The sequence below is a fragment of the Castor canadensis genome, chromosome 1 (assembly GCF_047511655.1).
Source record: "Castor canadensis chromosome 1, mCasCan1.hap1v2, whole genome shotgun sequence".
NCBI classification, from domain to species: domain Eukaryota; kingdom Metazoa; phylum Chordata; class Mammalia; order Rodentia; family Castoridae; genus Castor; species Castor canadensis.
In genome coordinates, this window is record NC_133386.1 from 46,689,528 (window position 1) to 46,696,338 (window position 6,811).

Consider the following 6,811-nt stretch of genomic DNA (forward strand, 5'->3'; position numbering starts at 1 on the left):
CAACGTTGTGGGGAAAAAAGAACCCTCGTACACTGCTGGTGGGAATGCAAGCTAGTGCAACCACTCTGGAAAAAAATTTGGAGGCTTCTTAAAAATCTGAACATAGATCTGCCATATGACCCAGCAATCCCACTCCTGGGGATATACCCAAAGGAATGTGACACAGGTTACTCCAGAGACACCTGCACACCTATGTTTATTGCAACACTATTCACAATAGCCAAGTTATGGAAACAGACAAGATGCCCCACTACTGACGAATGGATTAAGAAAACATGTTATTTATGCACAATGGAATTTTACTCAGCCATGAAGAAGAATGAAACCTTATCATTCCCAAGTAAATGGATGGAACTGGAGAACATCATTCTGAATGAGGTTATCCAGGCTCAGAAGACCAAAACTCACATGTTCTTCCTCATAAGAAGACTTTAGATCTAGGGCAAATACAGCAATGTGTTTGGACTTGGGTCACACGCTAAGTGGAGAGCACACACGGGAGATATGGGGATAGGTAAGAAACCCAAAACATAATAGTATTTGATGTCCCCACTGCAGAAGATCTAATAAGCAACAGAGGTCAATATGAGAAGGAGATCAGGAACTAGTGAAAAGGTCAGTTAGAGATGAATCAACTTGGAATGTAACACATTTGTACATGGAAGCAATGTTAGGAATCTCTCTGTATAGCGATCCTTATCTCAACTAGATATGTCTTTCTTGTTATTGATATATCTACTCTTCAACAAAATTGGAGAAAAGGGCAGAACAGGTTCTGCCTAGAAGCGAGGGGAAGAGGGGAAGAGGAAGGACCAGGGGGCAAGGGGGAAAAATGGCCCAAACAGCATATCCACATATGAATAAATGAATAAAAAATAAAAAAGAAACACTGGAACTGCAGTAGGTAGGGAGCTATTTCCTTAATTGGAAAGTGATCTTCAAGCAAGGACTTGAAGTGGTGAAAGGTTAGCCAGTGTGCCCCATGAGTAATGACTTAGGAGACAAGAGTAGGACACAATGTCAGAGAGGGTGTGGGGGAAAATAATAGTAAGGGCTTTGGGCCACTGTAAGAAATTTAGCTTTTACCCCAAATGAGATGAATAACCACTTCACACATTCAGATGCCTCAGCCATCTGATGACTTAGTTTCACCATTTGACACTCTGGAATAGTCAACAGAAGGAAAGAACTTGCTGATTAACAACAGAAGGATTGGTTCAGCCATTTTAGAACATGGTGATCACAGCTCTGAAACTGGGAAAATGAAGCCTAAACCTGATGGAATATGTTACTGTGGCATTAAAGTCAGATGGGAAGTATGTCCATGTGTGCTGGCATCAGTTCTTTTACAGTACCTTGTGTAACTTTTCATAGTTTGTATTGCTAGTAGAATATTGCATAAGAAATGTGGTTTCATAAAATTTTCATAATGGTGAAAAATGAACTTGCATATTCAGTAACAACAGTTTTCTTTTAAAACTCTGTAACTCATTTTTTTGTGATTCTCCTTGTCTAGTTTGGGCTCCATTTAATTAATGCCCTCATATTCACCATTTACTTCTTAATAAATTAAGAGACATTCAAACATATATTGAGATTACCTACTATAGGTGGAAGTCTTTATAATTTCATGATTAGGAAATCAGTCACTGGAGGCATATAGCACTGCATTCATGGTTCAGCTTTTGCTAAGGATGAGACTTTATACACATTTTCAAGTCTCAGTTTGGGCATCTGCAAAGTATGGAACAATCACACTACTTATCCTGAAGATTATTGAGAGCATTAAAGGAGATAATGCTTAGAAAATTATCAGTACACAGAAAGTAAATAAGATGTAACCTTTGCTTTCAAGTAACAGGTAGGCATCTTAGTCTATTTTCTGCTGCTAGAATAGACTGGCTCATGGTTTTAGAGGCTAGGAAGTCCAAGAGCATTTGGTGAGGGCTTTTGATCTGGGTCGTAACATGGTTGAAGGGCCAACAAGCAAACATGAGACAGAGATAGAGGAAATCTGGTCTAACTTTTATCAGCAACCCACTCCCATGATGACCACACTAATCCATTCCTGAGGGCTCTGCCTAATCACCTGTTAAATGTCCCTCTTCTTAATACCATCAAAATGGCAATAAAATTTTAGCATGAGTTTTGGAGGAAGCAGTCAAACCATAGCAGTATGTAAACAAGCAAATAATTATAATAGAAATAAAACAAAAAAGGATAATGAAAGTAAAGCAAAGTATTTTGAGAAAAGAGAAAAAAAAAATTCCACCTAGGAGTATTTACAGACTTTTTTTTTCAAAGAAAAAATATGTTAGCTAAAGGATGGAGAATGAATTACATTCTCGATACTCAGCCAGTCCTCAGGGCTAAAAAGTCAAGCCTACTAGAAGTACAGAAGTACAGCTTCATGGACTCCCTGACACCCAGAGCCTGTCAGTGAAGTCTCCTTACACCACATTCCTACTGAACAGTGCTGTTCTTGAACATGGCAATCAAATCAGGTTCTAAAGGATCCAACCCCGTAAGGGGTCATTTCAGTTCTCTCCTCAGTGGTTTGTCCCTCAATTCTTGAATTCATTCTTTTTTTTGAGGGTGATGGTGGTGGTTGTATTTTCAACATAATAGTTAATTTATTAAATATAGAAGCTTTTTAAATGGCAGCTGAAAAATTTATCAAATTTCAATCAATATTGTTAAGGAAAAATAACTCTCAGAAAACTTTTCAACATATTCACAGTGTTCAGGTCACTCTTTCTCATGTATTAAATACCACCTTCTCCTTTACTCTTTTCCTTTCTTTTTTTATTCATTTATTCATATGTGCACACATTGTTTGGGCCATTTCTCCCCCCTCCCCGCCCCATGCCCTCCCTATCTGCCCCCCACTCTGGCTCGTTTCCAGGCAGAATCTGTTCTGCCCTTATCTCTAATTTTGTTGAAGCGAAGACATAAGCAATAATAAGACAAAGTGTTTTTGCAAGTTGAAATAAGGATAGCTATACAGAGAGATTCCTAGCATTGCTTTCATGTACAAATGTGTTACATTCCAAGTTGATTCATCTCTAACTGACCTTTTCACTAGTTCCTGATCTCCTTCTCATATTGACCTCTGTCGCTTATTAGATCTTCTGCAGTGGGGACATCAAATATGTTTTGGGTTTCTTTCCTATCCCCATACCTCCCGTGTGTGCTCTCCCCTTAGCGTGTGACCCAAGTTCAACCACATTGCTGTATTTGCCCTAGATCTAAAGTCTTCTTATGAGGAAGAACATGTGAGTTTTGGTCTTCTGAGCCTGGATAACCTCATTCAGAATGATGTTCTCCAGTTCCATCCATTTACTTGGGAATGATAAGGTTTCATTCTTCTTCATGGCTGAGTAAAATTCCATTGTGCATAAATAACATGTTTTCTTAATCCATTCATCAGTAGTGGGGCATCTTGGCTGTTTCCATAACTTGGCTATTGTGAATAGTGCTGCAATAAACATAGGTGTGCAGGTGTCTCTGGAGTAACCTGTGTCGCATTCCTTTGGGTATATCCCCAGGAGTGGGATTGCTGGGTCATATGGCAGATCTATGTTCAGATTTTTAAGAAGCCTCCAAATTTTTTTCCAGAGTGGTTGTACTAGCTTGCATTCCCACCAGCAGTGTACGAGGGTTCTTTTTTCCCCACAATGTTGCCAACACCTGTTGTTAGTGGTGTTTTTGATGATGGCTATTCTAACAGGGGTGAGGTGGAATCTTAGTGTGGTTTTGATTTGCATTTCCTTTATGGCCAGAGATGGTGAGCATTTTTTCATGTGTTTTTTGGTCATTTGAATTTCTTCTTTTGAAAAATTTCTTTTTAGTTTAATTGCCCATTTCTTTATTGGTTCATTAATTTTTGGGGAGTTTAGTTTTTTTGAGCTCACTATATATTCTGGTCATTAGTCCTTTGTCTGATGTATAGGGAAATGAAGAAAACAGATACCCAGTTCTGGACTCCAACAAAACAAAGATAAATGACACCAAGGAACCCAATGATGTCCACAAGAACGTCCTCAAAGAAGAAATCCTGCACGTAATCACTGAGAATTTCATGGAGATGATACTAGACATGGTTAACCAAAATGTACAAGAGGCCCTCAAGAAATTTCTAGACACCAAAAATAAAGAATACAAGAAGACACAGAAACAAATAAATGAAATCATAGGAGCCCTACATAAATACCAAAGTGAAACAGAGAATGCTATAGAGAGATGAATGAATTAAAGATGAAAATAGACAATATTAAAGAGGAAGTGTCTATGATTTGGAAACCTCAGAAAAAAAGAATGAAACAGAAACACAAAATACAGTGGAAGGCCACTCCAGCAGACTAGAACAAGTAGAAGACAGAATCTTAGAACTTGAAGATAAAATGGACATGAAGGAAAAACTGAGGAGCTATTAGTCAAAAAACTCAAGTTCTGTGAAAGGAATCTGTAAGAACTCACTGACTCCATCAAAAGACCGAACCTGAGAATCATGGGCATTGAAGAAGGAGAAGAGGTCCAAGCAAAAGGGATTCATAATATATTCAATAAAATAGTAACAGAAAATTTCCCAAATCTAGAGAAAGTGATACCCATTCAGATATAGGAAGCCTCCAGGACACCAAACAGACTGGACCAAAATAGAACTTCCCCACAACATATTATTATTAAAACAACAAGCACAAAGAATAGAGAAAGAATATTGAAGGCTGTAAGAGAGAAAAAACAAATAACATACAAAGGTAAACCCAACGGAAACCTTAAAAGCAAGAAGGGCATGTAGTGAGGTATTCCAGGCACTGAATGAAAATAACTTCAACCCTAGGATACTCTACCCAGCAAAACTATCATTCAAAATAGATGGAGCAATAAAAGTCTTCCATGATGAGCAGAAACTAAAACAATATGTGACCACAAAGCCACCACTACAAAAGATTCATCAAGGGATTCTGCAAACAGAAAATGAAAACAAACAAAACCATGAGAGGACAGGCAACACCAAACCACAGGAGAAGAAAAGAAGGAATCAGAGAGTAACATTAATTCAGCTGCACACAATCAAACCCTTAAACAACAAAAACAACTGAATGACAGGAATCACCACATACCTATCAATACTAACACTGAATGCTAACAGACTTAACTCTCCCATCAAAAGACACCATTTGGCAAACTGGATTAAAAAGGAAGATCTAACAATCTGTTGTTTACAGGAGACCCATCTCATCAACATAAACAAGCAGTGACTAAGAGTGAAAGGCTGGAAGGAGATTTACCAAGTCAATGGCCTCTGAAAACAGGAGTAGCAATACTTACCTCAGACAAAGTAGACTTCAAACTTACATTGATCAAATGAGATAAAGAAGGGCACTTCATACTAATACAAAGTGAAATGCACCAAAAGGAAATAACAACTATCAACCTATATGCACCCAATGTCAGTGCACCCAGTTTCATCAAACTTACTCTGAAGGACCTAAAAGCGCATATAGACTCCAACACAGTGGTAGTGTTAATACTCCCCTATCACCAATAGATAGGTCATCCAAACAAAAAAATTAATAAAGAAATTCTAGAACTAAATCACATCCTAGATCAAATGGACCTAGCTGATTTCTACAGAATATTTCATCCAACTCCAGTGTTTTAAGAGTGTTCTCTTTTCTCTTCATAGTATTCTCTTTACATCTCCAAGACAGGACTTTGTCGTTAGCTCACTAACATAGTACAAATACAAAGAACTTGCCTGGAACATAGCAGGCACTTAAATATTCCTTGGTTTAAGCAAATGAAATAATAATTAAATCTGATGAATCAATTCAAAAAATACATACAACCCAAATATAAAAAATGACAAAAGTCTTGAATAGATGTTTCAAAAAAAGGGATATGCAAAAGATTTAAATACATGAAAAGATACATAAAACCTTTAATGATTAGGGAAATGCCAATTAAAATCACAATGAGAGGTATTCTTATATATTCTATTCACTGGGGTGACAAAAAGTTAATGATTAGAAATACCAACTACTACCATTGCAAAAATCAGTAGCAACTCTCATAATAGTATAAACTGGTAAATGACTGTGACAAATGCTTGACATTATCTAGCAATCTGGAATGCGCCTTCCCTTGTGCTACCATCCGTTCCTCAGAACAAATTCTACATACTCACTTGCACATGTACTAGAGCACAAGTCCATAGGTGTTCACCCCTGTATTGTTCATAAGAGCCAGAAATTGGGAGTAAACAAAAAATACATCAGTAGTTAAATGAATGTGCAGCAATCAAAAGAAATTGTTCTACACATATATAAATTAATCTCCCAGATGAAAACAAACAGAAAAGAGGACCACAAACAATTGTTAGAGGATGATTTCATCCTCATAAAGTTCAAAAACATGCCAAACTAAACAGTAACAGTGTGGGAATGCATACATAGACAGTAAAGCTATACGTAAAAATAAACAAATAATCATCTCTCATTCTAGATGGAAAGAATTGGAATTGTGTGGACACACGGGGGGAGCAAGTTTTAGGGGGTGATGGAAATGTATTGTTTCCTTTCTGTGGTACTTACAAAGATGATGTGTGTCTTGTAATTATATTTTAAGTTATACAAAAATGTTTCATATTGTCTCTGTGTTTGATGTCTCATAAATTTTGAAATTACAATAACTTGCCTAATCTTGCAGATTTGGAAATTTTTTCGAGTTCTGGTACTTTCGGCAAAGGGTCTTGACAAGCTACATCTGTTTTTTGATTCAGGTATATCTCATTGAATAGGAATAT